Genomic DNA, 13554 nt, shown 5'->3' with positions numbered 1-13554 from the left:
TAGATCATTATGTTTCGACATTAGCATCACGTTTTGCTTCGTCACTGTTAACAGCCTAAAAATATACTTGCTGTATCGTGTTTGCAAAAACTATTGGGGTTTATATGAGGCTGAAAATAAAAGTGGGTCGTATACGGAATTTCTGGAAAGTGTTCTACAGCAGTAGGTTATTAATGTTGCGTTAGCTTTATGTTTCAACTCTATCGTTATTCATGTAAATTAGGCATGTTTTCTTAAATGTATGTACAAGTTTGTTATAACATGCTGAAATTGCTGAAAATAGCCTTATTTCGGAAATTATGTAGCTGTTTTATGTAAGAGCAGACCTACTGTTGCAAAAATATGTAATAGATGAAGTCATATTAATAAATAATAACAATAATAGCCATAAATTATTTCTTATATCAACAAACAGCATACTAATCATTGAATTGTCCTATGGGAAAAGATGTATTTGTTTTTCAGTGAAACCATATTGTTACATGCCTTAGAGATACATCGAGTGGTTATAGTTCAGCAACTTCGACAAGTTGTAAAAAACTTGTACATACATTTAACCAAACGTGCGTAACTCATATGAATAGTAATAATAGAGTTGAAACATAAAGTTAACGCAGCATTAATTAAGCATTGCTATAGATAGAACACTTTCCGGAAATCTCGTACACAGCGCGCTTTTATTGACAGCCTCGTATAATTCTTAATCGTTTTTGTAAACACTATACAGAAAGTATTTTCAGTCTGTCTATGCTGCTGAAATATTGAAGGCAGTATCTACAGAAGCGCTTGTTGTGTTGTTATTTACTTTGATCAAACATAAATCTGTGAAGATGTTTAATCCAGACATAGTGTTGGTTTTGGTCTTCAGTTATCAGTTATCACTAACAGATCAAGTGTGTTTTCAGCTCTCTTTTTGGACATATAGAGAGGAAATGGTTATTTGTTTTCATAGCCAAAAACATTAACGCTAATATCGTATAGGTTTTCAATTTTCGATATTTGCTTGAAACTGAAAAGGTTATGTCGTCTAGTTTAAAATATTAGCAAGTTTTTTATAGTCGTAATTTTTTCAGAGTGGCTTTGTTACTTAGTGTTTGTTCACACATGCTAAATGACACCATCTGGAGGATTCATCGTCTTCGTTTTTTATGTTGCATGGAATAGAAGAATTCCCTTTCAGCGGCTTATATGTGAGAATATTAATGTAATGTCCATCAACAAACAGAATTAATGGTTCAACCTGAGCCCTCACTAAGCAATTCTTCAATTGTTTCTTTTATTTGACTAGTTGAATTTCGTAACTTTTCGTCAGCATCTTCTTCATTCAACATGACGAACGCTTTGCTATTGAAGCATGCTTACTTTTCTATAATTTCAACACCATTTGGTTTCTCAAAAAAAATGTAAATGTAAGTGTTGCTTTTTGTCCATTCATTTTGCTAAGTTCTAACAATAACATTGTTGTCGTAAAACTGCGGTTGTTTTTGTGAGCTCTCGCAATAGATCTTCATTATCAATCATGTCCACTTTGTTGAACTGCGCATATCCTTTTAACGCTTGGTTCAGTAAACATGCTTTAATTGTTTTTTTGAGATTCTTGATTAAGTCAAAAGATTTAGGAGTTTTAATACATTGTGGTACATAATCCAATATCTAATTTGCAAAAACAATTAATTTTACTTTTAGCAGTAGATACAGCTGTAAAAGACATTGACTTTAAGCTCAGTGGTAACCTTTTGAATGGTATAGGTTTCAAAAAAGGAGCTTGAATGTCTGGAATTGGTTCATCTAAGTATTTTGGTTGATTTTTTATGTCTTTTTATTAACATATATTTTAATCTCTAAGGTACTTTTTCATTTAAAGAAAATTATGTTAAATATATATTAAAATGATATTTGAAAGTCTAGAACTCGTGCCTTTGTTCGAACTCTAACCTTTGAAGTTGATACTGAGATTGGTAGCTTGGTGGCTCCATCTATTCCATAGCGATGTCAGTATAGAATGGCAACCATGCAGTAACTCCGATCGCCAGACCCATTTGTGCCAGCACCTTTAGACATTATACTGGCTCGTGCTACTAATGACACCTGGCACACAAAGTGAAGCACGGTAGAATTCGTCTAATTCGTCATCGTTTAATTCGTCAGTTCGCCTTAATCGCCACGTTTTTGTCGGTTCCGGCAGAATTCCTATCTCTTGTGTACATTTCCGTTCGTTTAATTCGTCATCGTCTAATTCTTCAATTCGCTCAATTCGTCACCTCTTGAAATCCCCAAGAAACATTTTGCTTTTGCTAATTCGCTAATTCATTTTGCTAATTCGTCATTTGCAGATTCGATTCATGCGTTCAAGTGTTATTTACAGCTTTGTCAATTACTGCAACATGGATTAATTCACGCAGAATCATTAGTTTGATCGACGCGCGTGCAATCCCAAATATCTAAAGGGTCATTATAGGATTAATACAAGGACGAAGTGTGAGACGCGTTCTAAATCCCCACTTTGAGACGGTTTTGACCTGTTTGCGTAATTTATCATTTCGCTTAATTCGTCATTTCTTTCTAATTACCTCGAGGTGACGAATTAGGCGAATTCTACTGAAGTAACAACTCATGCGTCCACAACTTTATAAATAACCGTGGTCGGCACCTAACCATTCCGAGTATCGCTCAGCAGATCTTCTTGGACAAGGTTAAATATCGTGTTCTGATAAGTTTTGGATGGTGTGAATCCTTAATGCACAGTTATGCACGGTAAGGTTCTCTCAGTTCATGCGGCATGCGATGAGTGTGGTGCAGAGGAGCAGTCCTCTACACTAAATTATATTTCTGTCCTCCTCCAGCCGACAACACCCTCATCCAAAAAAAAGTGAAAAGAAACTTGATATTTTAGAAGCTACTTTAGGAGAAGTTGATTATTGTCTTAAAATTATGAAAGAACATTTTAAAGAATCAAAAAATTTAAGATATGAAGATGAAGTAAGCTTTCAAGTAGCAGCAAACTGTCACATTTGTGATAAAAATTAAATGAGGATAAAATTAGAGATCATCACCATGTTACAGGAAAATACAGAGGTGCTGCACATAATAAATGTAATTTAAATTTTAAAATATCTAATACAGTACCAGTAATTTTTCAAAATTTAAAACGCTATTATTCACATTTTATAATGCAGGAAATAGGAAAATGTAATAAAAAATTGGTGTAATTCCAAACAATATGGAAAAATATATGGCATTTCTTTTGAGTAATCATTTAAAATTTATTGATAATTTTCAGTTTATAAATACTTGTTTAGATAGTTTAGTGAAGCATTTCACACAAGATGATTTGAAACACACAAAACGCTATTTTAAAAATGAAATACCAATAATGAAACGGAAAGGTGCTTATCCATATTATCGCATGGATAGTTTTTATAAATTTAATGACACAAATATCCCACCAAAAGAAGGATTCTATAGTAAATTAAATAATGAAGACATATCAAACGAAGGTTAAATTAAATGTTGATGATGATATGATTATTGGAAAAAATGAAGAAAAAATTGGATTAAAATGTGGGAAGGTTGAAAAATTAATTCCAAATTTAAAAGATTATTTATGAATAATTCAATTAATGGAAAAACAATAGAAAATCTTCGTAAAAGAGCTAATGCAACTCTTATAAATAATATTTAAAATATACATCAAAACCAACTTATGCCAATTGTAAAATATTTTATTTGGAAAAATCTTTTTGCTCTTCATATGTTAAATAATAATTCTCAGTTGAACAGGATATGTAAGAATGTACATTTTAGAACTTTCTAAAGCATTAAGGTGTTATTTTTATTTTAATTATATTAAAAAATATAATGATAACGCAAAACTATTATTTGCATATACAGATTTTTAACACACTATAGTAAAACAGAAGATTTACATTCAGATTTCTGGAAAGATAAATTTGATATTAAAATTTGAAAAAATACTTGGTAATTAAACCGTAAAAAACTGGTGGTGAACTAATTACAGAATTTGTGGAACTTAGATCAAAAATGTATAATTAAATTAATTTAAATTTAAATTGGTTAAATTGGTAAAATTGGCTGAAAAAAAAATGCAAACTATAAATATGAAAAACGAAGTCAGTCTATTCATATTTTTAGGAATGACTAGTTTATAATACTTAATATCTTTCTCCGTAAAGTTTTGCTTCACTCGAGATGACAATGAATGATTTAAATTGGTTTTCTGAAGACTTTTTTGCCAACACTTTTCGCATAATATTTCCGTTCATGTGTGTTTTTGAAACATACATTTTCAAGTTGTTGGCAGTTGACACATCTACTTTTCGTGGGATGGTTGAAAATATCACAGGAACGAGATCTGATAATTAATTTACAACACATGTCGGTTACAGACATATACAGTATACATTATTATATGTCCAAAGACCCAAAAAGTCATTAGTGCCTAGCAAATTTATTTTAATATGAAAAAGCTTCAAACTGTATAAAAGACATTCTCAGGCTTCAAATGACAATCATGCTAAATATACTAACCTGATAGCTAAAATTATTGAACAAGGAAACTTATTGTGACCAAATAGAGCAGGTGGCTTTGTTACGGTGTGATGAATGAATTTCTTAACTTCTTGATAATACAGATGATAATACAATGACATCATGGAGGGAAACTTCGAAATCAACATGTTTTGCAAATACTGTTTGAACTGTTCGTACTGCAGCTTTTCGTCGGCAACACGCGGCACACGAGTAAATCATAAAACTGTTGCAAGTAAACTAAATGCATGGTATAGATTTTTCACGGTAAAGGATAATGTGGAACCAGCTGAAATGTTTCTTCTAACTGCTGGAAACAAGATAGAAGATCTGCATCCGAAGTGGTTGATGGCGCAGTTACAATACGGTAGCAGCACAGTTTTGGATGTTGAGGTTTTGAAATCCCGTGACTGAAAAGTCAAACGAGTTCATTGAGGCTGCGGTACAAGTAGGCTACAAGGAAAATGACATGACTTAAGTGGTTAAATGAGTTCAAATTGGGTCATGTGACTTGATGAGTTCGGGGAGATATTTTATCTTAAAACATATTTTATAATTTTTTACCTTAAGAAATATTATTAAAGATAACTTTTACATCTGTTTCCAGAAATTTTTATTGTAGTTTGATTAGATTCTTTTTCTGAATTCATTAAAACATCACCTGCTTTTGGTAATGTGTATAATTTTAAGTTTTCTAATCTGTAATCATCATATTTTTTATTGATATGTTTAACTTTTTCACGCAAAGCGCCTTTCAAGTCATTCTCATTGAGTAATCCATGAAAACATTCCCAAATAAAATTATGGAACAAAAATAGATTTTCAGTCATGGGCACACGAAGTGTCTTCGGTAACAGTCACTTTGAAATATCCATCTCCGTTTAAATCACCCTATGTTGGAACTTGTGTAATAGCATAAACAATAAATCCATCGATAATTCCAGCATTTTTTTTTTATATTGGATGAAAATAAATTCGACGATTTTTAATAATAATCTTATTCCACATGTTTTATATTATCAGATATAATCTTCTCAACTTTCAAAACCTGATTCATTTTCCTCACTGTCACTATCAAATTCTTCATCATTATCATTATCAAAATCAATTTCATAATCGCTATCATCTTCCATTTCAGGATGAGCATGTATTGCGTAAATAATACCATGATTATTTTCTAAAAAAAATTTTTTTTCTAAAATTTGTTATAATATCTAATTTATGAATAGGTAAATCTGGTTCAAAATATACTATTGTTTCACACTCATCCTCATCTTTTTCATATAATTCACAAGTACCTAGAAAAAATAATTTAAATTGATGAAAAATCATCATTTCTTCTAAACTAATTGCATAACTGTATATAGAAACATCAAAATTTTCCATTTCAAAATCATTATACTGATTAGCTGGATATAAGCTATTGGAGTTAAATATGTTTTGCAATCTGAAGTAGGCTACTTTTATCAAAAGCATTATCATAATAATTTTCCGAGCATAATTCGTAACACTTAATTGTCAAAAGTAGTCATTATATTACTATTCATAAAATTTGCATCCTCAAAAAATATTACATCATCTGAAAATTATTATTTAAATTTATATAAAATATATCTATTCTTACTAATAATAATTTTTAGTTGATTTGCCATTTTCTTTTGTTATATTATAAGATGTTTTACCTTAAAGTAATTTTTATACTTTAAGAACTTTTTTCAATAATAATTAATTTTATTTTACACATAGTACGTTCGGGATGATCCTCTACTGATTTAACTTTTATAACAACTACATTATAATCAAATATGTTCACTTTAGGCTTCGCATATGCTTCTTGTATTCTTTCAGTATCTTCTTCTGATGAAATTTGAAAGATGGATTAGATCACTCATGTTTTTCTTTATATCGTTGCTCTAACTGTACTATATTTGGGTTGCCAATGCCATACGTCAGGATTTTCCCTGACATGTAAGGGAATTTAGTGTTCAAATCTGCCGCTGGGAGAAATGCTAAAATGTGCTTAAAAGTCCGGAATTTTTTTAAATTGTCTTTTAGTTCAAGTTTGTCTAGGTTGCCACCTTTTTTCGTACTTTTTCTAAGCCGCAAACATTCTCAGCTCGTCAAAACTGTCTGCTTTAAATCTGTTAATTTTCGTTTTCATAAATGTTACTGTTTAAAAAAAAACTTGCATTCGTGTATTGCAGTGCAAAATTTCTTTGCTGTTTTTGTATTGCTTCGTGTTTATCACAAAAAAGCAATGGCGGCAATGTACTTTGGTAATACTGTATTCTAAAGTTAGTCAATGCAACTTAGGTAAATTTGTTAGGGATTACGCGTTATCAAATATGGTAACACTATACTATAAGCACTTGAAAAGCATGTTACTCTGCCGCACGGATACGTGTTATGGCAAATAATAAATTTAGTTTGTTGTATTACTTGTGTGAAGTATTACACAACAAACATATTCACCATAAAGACTGCGTACACTGGCGGCTATTGTTATAATATGAGCGAGGACGATTGATAGTTGATATCTTGTTATACTTTTACTTCAATGGTATGAGTTCTCATTCCTCAAACGGCGTGACTATGCTGTTAGTTGCTTAAATTCTGTCCATACATATTACTATATGATAAAGTTTATTTATTATCAGACACCAAGGCTTTCACCTTCGGGCAAAGCTTACTGAATGTTACATTGCGCAGTAGTAACCAGTGAAATCGATAACGTAAAGGGAAAATTGTAAACATTACAACAGTACAGTATATATATGGAACACCAGTTCAAGCGAGGTAATTTATCTGAACGTCATTAAGGAGAATTCAAGTCTAGTCAACAACTGCATTGCAAGAACACTAAATAAAATTTCAGCATTTACAAAACAACCATAACTCGTGACGTAACCGTCACAGTGTCATAGTTAAACTGGACAGTTGTGAGTAGCCAGGTAACACAACACGCGCATATTTGAAATGGCCCATTTTTTCTAGCCAGAGAACACACAATTGCTTACTAAAAACTCCAATTATCTGAATTATTACTATTTACTATTACAATCGCCATACTGGATTGAATCATCCGCTGGTTCAATAGTCCGCGGGTTGAATCGTCCGGGTTTGAATTATATTATCCGTGAGTTGAATCGTCCGGGTTTGAATTATATTATCCGTGAGTTGAATCGATCAAGAACCGTCATAAAAATGTTCCCGTTTCTTGCATTCATTTAGTCTTTACATGTTGACGGTATGACTGGGACAGTAGGCCAATTTGATTACAGAAAAACGCTGATTAGTCAAAAAACCCTAGGCTAGTTAAATATTAGGAAACTAAATCTAAGTCTAATTTTCACCATGACCTTAATGTTAACTATGATCTAATATTCTAATCGAAGAAAATATAGGATTAGGCAGTTGTGAATATGCGATGTGTAAGCAACTTCAACTATGCAATGATATAGCCTACCTCCTGACAGCGCTTAACAACAACAGTAAGCATTGGAAATAAACATGCTAACGTCATGCTTGAGATTTATGGTTCGGTTTTGAATTTTTTAAAGTGGCTATTTCACCGTATGTACAATTACATTACGTCGCCTGTAATTAAAGATTGGCACTTTAGTTAGGTAGAATTGACCACGTACCAACTATATTACTTTAATCAAAGGGAGGTAAAAATACGCTTTAGAACACATCGGATAAACATACAACTCGCTGCATGTTGAGTATCTGAGGCTGGGCAGATGAAAATAGGCCTAAATAAAAGAAATCTTTTTAGCAAAGGAAAGGTGCCATCCAGACGATGGCGGCAATCTAGTTACTCAATATCTTTTTAAAAGCCATTACAACTACACTATTGGAAGATATAAAGGACACATTCCCTAACATTAAAATTGCCAAATTAATATAGAAAGTGACATGGCCTCATTAAAATGGCCTTGAATGAATGAATGTTGCACCTTTGTTACTATGTTTTCTTTAGATTGACGTTATCAGGAGCGAAAAACATTAGAGGACGTGTTATTTGTACAACCGTAATAGTTATTTATTTGGTGTATTAACCTTCCGTTCTTCAACAAAAGCAACTTCAAAACACTATGTAATATATACTTTAACCTTTCATGAGAGCTTTATGTGCCGTGGTGTAATACTTCAGTAGGGCCTTTTTGGCCCTTTGCCCCCCTTTGGCCATTAAATTTAAATTAAAGCCTACTTGAAGCCCTACTTAAGTCTAACCAAATTAGAGAAATCTTAATTTCTGAAACTGAAACTCGGGCTTCACTTTATCAACATGAATCTTTTATTCTGTATCTGAAGCTCTTTGCTTTTCTTACAAAATAGATCAACACATTGGCGACTTACATTCATATTTTAGTACTTGTCAATGCGGCTTACCAACGAGTGTTACTATACTATTTCACGGCAGAATTTGTAACCAACAATTAAAAGTATTCATTAATGTGCAAAAATGTTTTAATCGTTGTTATGCTTAAAAGACTTTCTGGTCAATTTTTGCTGAAAATCGAGGACTAATATGTAGTTGCTGGAGGCTACAGAACCATTTCAAGAAAATAAGCTTTGTGTTTACCTTGACACATAAAGAAATTGAACCAAAGATTTAAGCATTTAATTTAGGGAAGTCAGTAGCATTTTAACGTGTCTTAGAATTTAACCATACACCTTGCCAAAGTCCAGACACTCCGTAAGAATTCCTATATTATTCAGTCAACGTTTTTTATCATTTTGCTACCAAAATAAACCTGTTCAGTCTGTTTTGATGATTTGTCAAAGTAAACAACAAAGTTATTTTTTCATTTTTTTTACATATGGTTAATTCCAGGATAACATTTGAAATTGGTAAAAATTGAATCAACAAAAATTATAAATAAATTTTAATTGTTTTAATTTTTCAAAATGGTACCCAAAGGAAATAAAGAGAATCCCCAGTACCAGACTTTAAATCAGTTAAGCTTCAGTATATGAAATTAAATTTTGATTGCATACCCTTATAAAAAAATGAGCAGATGAGCTAAAAAGAAAATTATTTTGCAATATATTTTTGGAGAATTTCAGCAAAACCGAGATAAAATACTTCGCATAAGATTTTTTCAGGCTAGCTACATATAAAATGGCTGGTAAATATAATATATTGGATGCCGAAAAATTCTGATATTCTTCAGTTTATAAATTTGAACCTGCATGGCAAACTCAGGATAACATTGTATTGAAAATTGTACCTGTTCTAATAAATAGTTAAGCCATTTATGAAATTGCGTAAAATATGTAATAACAGTTGCTAAACGTTGGCATTAGAAGAAAATTTTCATGGGGTTTGCATAAAATCATGTAACAACAGATTACGATAAATGCAGTTTTGATAAAAAAACGAGCATACTAAGAGAAAACTACAAAAACTGCATGTATCACATGATAAACATTGCAAATGTAAACATTCTTGGTTGCATTTTTTCCAAACACCTGTTCAATGTTTCACTTAACCTATTAATAATCTTTACTGGACAACGCACTTGTTTTTTGTAGATGTTTAACATTTGAAAAAAGTCTGTTCATTCGGGTTTCCCTACTCGTACAAATTAAATATTTTAGTCTGTTTAATGTAGAAAAAGACCGTACGCTATTACATGTTGTCACCGGAAGAGTTACAAGAATTGTAAGCAATGTACTGTATAAATATTTTGAAAAAGATCAGTATTGCATGCTTTAAGTGGTCAGTTGCATCAGCAGGTCTTTTGGTTTGCAGAAGGGCAGGATAATAAAGCCTGTTTTGTCACAGTTATAAATTTCTGAGGCAGAATACTAATCTTGTATGTGGGGCCATACCAATCTTATCCAGTGTTCAGCGACTTTGGAATCGTGGTCTTGCTTCTCGCCATGCTACCTATTAAAAACAATTGCATTTCGTTCCTGCCAGCGATTTATCCAGCTAGGAGATGGATCAAAGTTATCGTGATTCATCAACTTGCCTAAATCCTTTGCTTTTTCAAGCAATATTGGGCCACTGATCAGAAGTCTCCTACTTTTTGCTTGCTTGAACCACAGCAGCAACGCATCTTCAGCATCTGTGTATGTGCTCTCTCTGGCTCTTTTCCGGGAGGGGTTTAAAATGCTTTGATTGCATATAAAAGAGTTTGTTTCATCTTCCAAATGCCTAACACTTGGGACTATGAAATCCAAAACTTTTTGGAAACTTTGCACTCACTAATCTTCCTTTCTAGCTCTTCTATGACAAGGATTCTATCAGATATAAATCGATTTGTTTTGCTGGCTTCCTTGTTGCTGATATTTTATATTCTGAATTTCTGCAATGTGCAGTACTAACTTGTAACCTATCGATCATCAAATAAAACTCCGGAGCCCTGTGTTATATAATCACATATATTGTTATTTAATTCATTTATGTCATATTGTCATTAATTTTGCGCCATGAATAGAAGCAGTGCGAGTTACCCGGTTTTCCGGTGACGCTTTTGTGTACTGGCAAACATAACGATGTGAACAATCGTAACTCATTACGGTATTAATGTTTCTTCTTGGACCTGCTTAGTCTGGATCAGAATAAGTTAGAACAACGCAAAGCTTCTTCAATAAAAATATGCGATTAACCGGTGTATATTGTTCATAAGGGAATAGTTTGGGATTATGGAATTCTATGCGATAAAGCAATTTATGCATTTAACTGGTATGCAATTAACTAATTTCGACTGTATAGTGAGCTGGGACCCTAATTTTTGTACTATATTCTCAATAACATGATCACAATAAATCATACTTCCCAAACGTAGTTTGTTATTGTATTTTTTAGTATAGGCTCAAGCCCATTTATTAATCGGTTTTAAGCTTTCGCAAGGTTTGTGTTAAACGTTTGCAAGCATATTCTGATTTGTTATAGGTTTTTCATTTTTGTGGATTTCATTTCTTTGCTGAGAAAATATCCCAATTATGTAAACCTTCTTCCCACTTTCCTGGAGTAGTAGATATGTATTTCCTGAAGTTACAAGTTTGAGATATCTTGCTTATGTAGACCTGTGTTTAATATATAGGTAGGACTCAGTCATGGATTGTGTGAAAGAAAGATTATCAGACCATGTAGGAATGTTGATCTTGGAAGAACTAAAATTGATTCGTCAAGAAATGAATGCCGAATTTCAAAAATTGCAACAGTCACTTTCTGACTTTTTTCTAAAAAAATCCATCAGTGAAAAGTGTGCTGAACCAGTTGTTGAAAAAACAAGTTTCAACATTGACAGTAATGAAGCAAATGTCAGTATGCAGTTATGTGGTTATGACAATACTCTAATGGAATATGATTTTGACAATGGACAGTGGCCTATTGAAACTGTTGATTTGGCATCAATGGATGCTTGTAATGAATTACTGAGTTGTGGCCAGGGTTTGAAAGCAGATAATGATTGTAAACTTGTGAAGACGGAAAGTATGGTGAAAAATTTAACTATATACAATGCAGTGGATGACACAGGAATTTGTACTGCGAATAATTATTCGCATACAGTTAATCCTGTGAACAAAGGTTGCTTATCGAATACAGGCACTGTAACTTTAAAAAGAAATGAGTTTCATGAAGATTTATCAAGCCTGCAAGCTGTGAAACGAAAGCGCAATCCACCACGTGACAGAAATTATCCTACAGAAGAATGGTTGTGTATTTTCTGCTCTAAATCGTGTCCAACTGAAAATGGACTTAAACAACATTTACTGCGTTTGCATAATAACAACTCCATTTTTACCAGCGATATTGTTACAAGAAAGGAAAATTTGTCAAACACTGTCGATAATGACGAAAAAATAGAGGCACTTGATTTAGAAAGAAGTTCTTCAACAGTTGTATGCAAGCACTCTGAGATTAGAACCAATCAACCTAAAATGTTGGATAGAGGATGTTCCCTAGCTGAACAACATGCAACAAGTCAAATGAGTCAGTACAACTTTATCTGCATGTACTGCAAGAAAGGTTTTGTAGGTTTTACTGGGTTAAAAGCCCATATTTTTGTTCACACAAAACCGTTCAAATGTCTTACTTGTGGGAAGGGTCATGGGCAACGCCGGAAACTTAGACAACATCTTACCTCTAGGAAGTATTGTGATGTTTATAAAGTTGAAAAATTAAAAGCTTCTAAGAAAGAGTCATGTAACTTGTGTGGGGAAACTTTTAGAAGTAAACTTCTTTTGGAGATACACATAGCTGCTCATTTCAAGGAAAAACCATTTTTGTGCTTATTTTGTAGCAATAGCTATGCATCAAGCAAAAGTTTGAAGCGCCACATGACAGGTTCTCACCAATTAACAGATTTGGCAATTGTTGGCATTAAAAATGTTGAAGCCAAGTGAGTTGGAGCAAGCAAATCTGATAAAATAAAAGATAAACGTGTGTTTCTTGCCTATTTTGTGCATGTGAAACACAGTGCTATTTTACTTATAATATTTGGAATGTTTTAAGTCGCTAACTGTCAATTTAGGCTTTTCTTTCTTTTGTTCTGTTTTAAGAAGTATGCTTTGCTTAATGTTTCTGCATAATTGTCTTTACCAGTTTATTTTAAACCTTTTTACTGTTAGGTATTGTTTTATTTTTTTATCAACCTGATATCATACTGAACCCAAAACAAGATTTACCAAGCAAAACCATGTACCATATGGACATAATTCTGTATATGTCTTTTTATACTTTACCACTGTTTCCTTTTAGGTGGCCTACTTCCTATTATCTATATTAGCTTGTCATGTTTGTTGATTATCCCTGCATCTTTGTTGAGAAGAGGCAGTCCCTTCTAGATATAGACCAATAATGAGTTTATGCTATTGGTGCTAAACGACTGGATGTTTAATTAGCACAAATTGTGTAATAACTTTATTAAGTTGATTTTTTAACACCTTGACGCTCATTCTGTTTTCTGTCTTATGAACATCTTCAAATATGTGCAGAAGTTTTAACTTTCATTTAATTCATCTTGGAAGTTTTTTTTTATAGCA

General features: G+C 32.5%; 1 long non-coding RNA gene across 1 annotated transcript; it reads left to right on the top strand.

Moving 5' to 3' along the window:
* Positions 1-1076: 1076 nt before the first annotated feature.
* LOC143452884 (uncharacterized) lies at positions 1077-1759 on the top strand. Its single transcript, XR_013115115.1, has 2 exons — positions 1077-1190; positions 1289-1759. It is a non-coding gene; the product is annotated as an uncharacterized LOC143452884 (long non-coding RNA).
* Positions 1760-13554: the final 11795 nt, after the last annotated feature.

This window comes from Clavelina lepadiformis, chromosome 4 (assembly GCF_947623445.1).
Source record: "Clavelina lepadiformis chromosome 4, kaClaLepa1.1, whole genome shotgun sequence".
NCBI lineage: Eukaryota > Metazoa > Chordata > Ascidiacea > Aplousobranchia > Clavelinidae > Clavelina > Clavelina lepadiformis.
The sequence above is the reverse complement of the archived record's forward strand: the minus strand, read 5'-3'. Positions and strand labels throughout refer to the sequence as shown.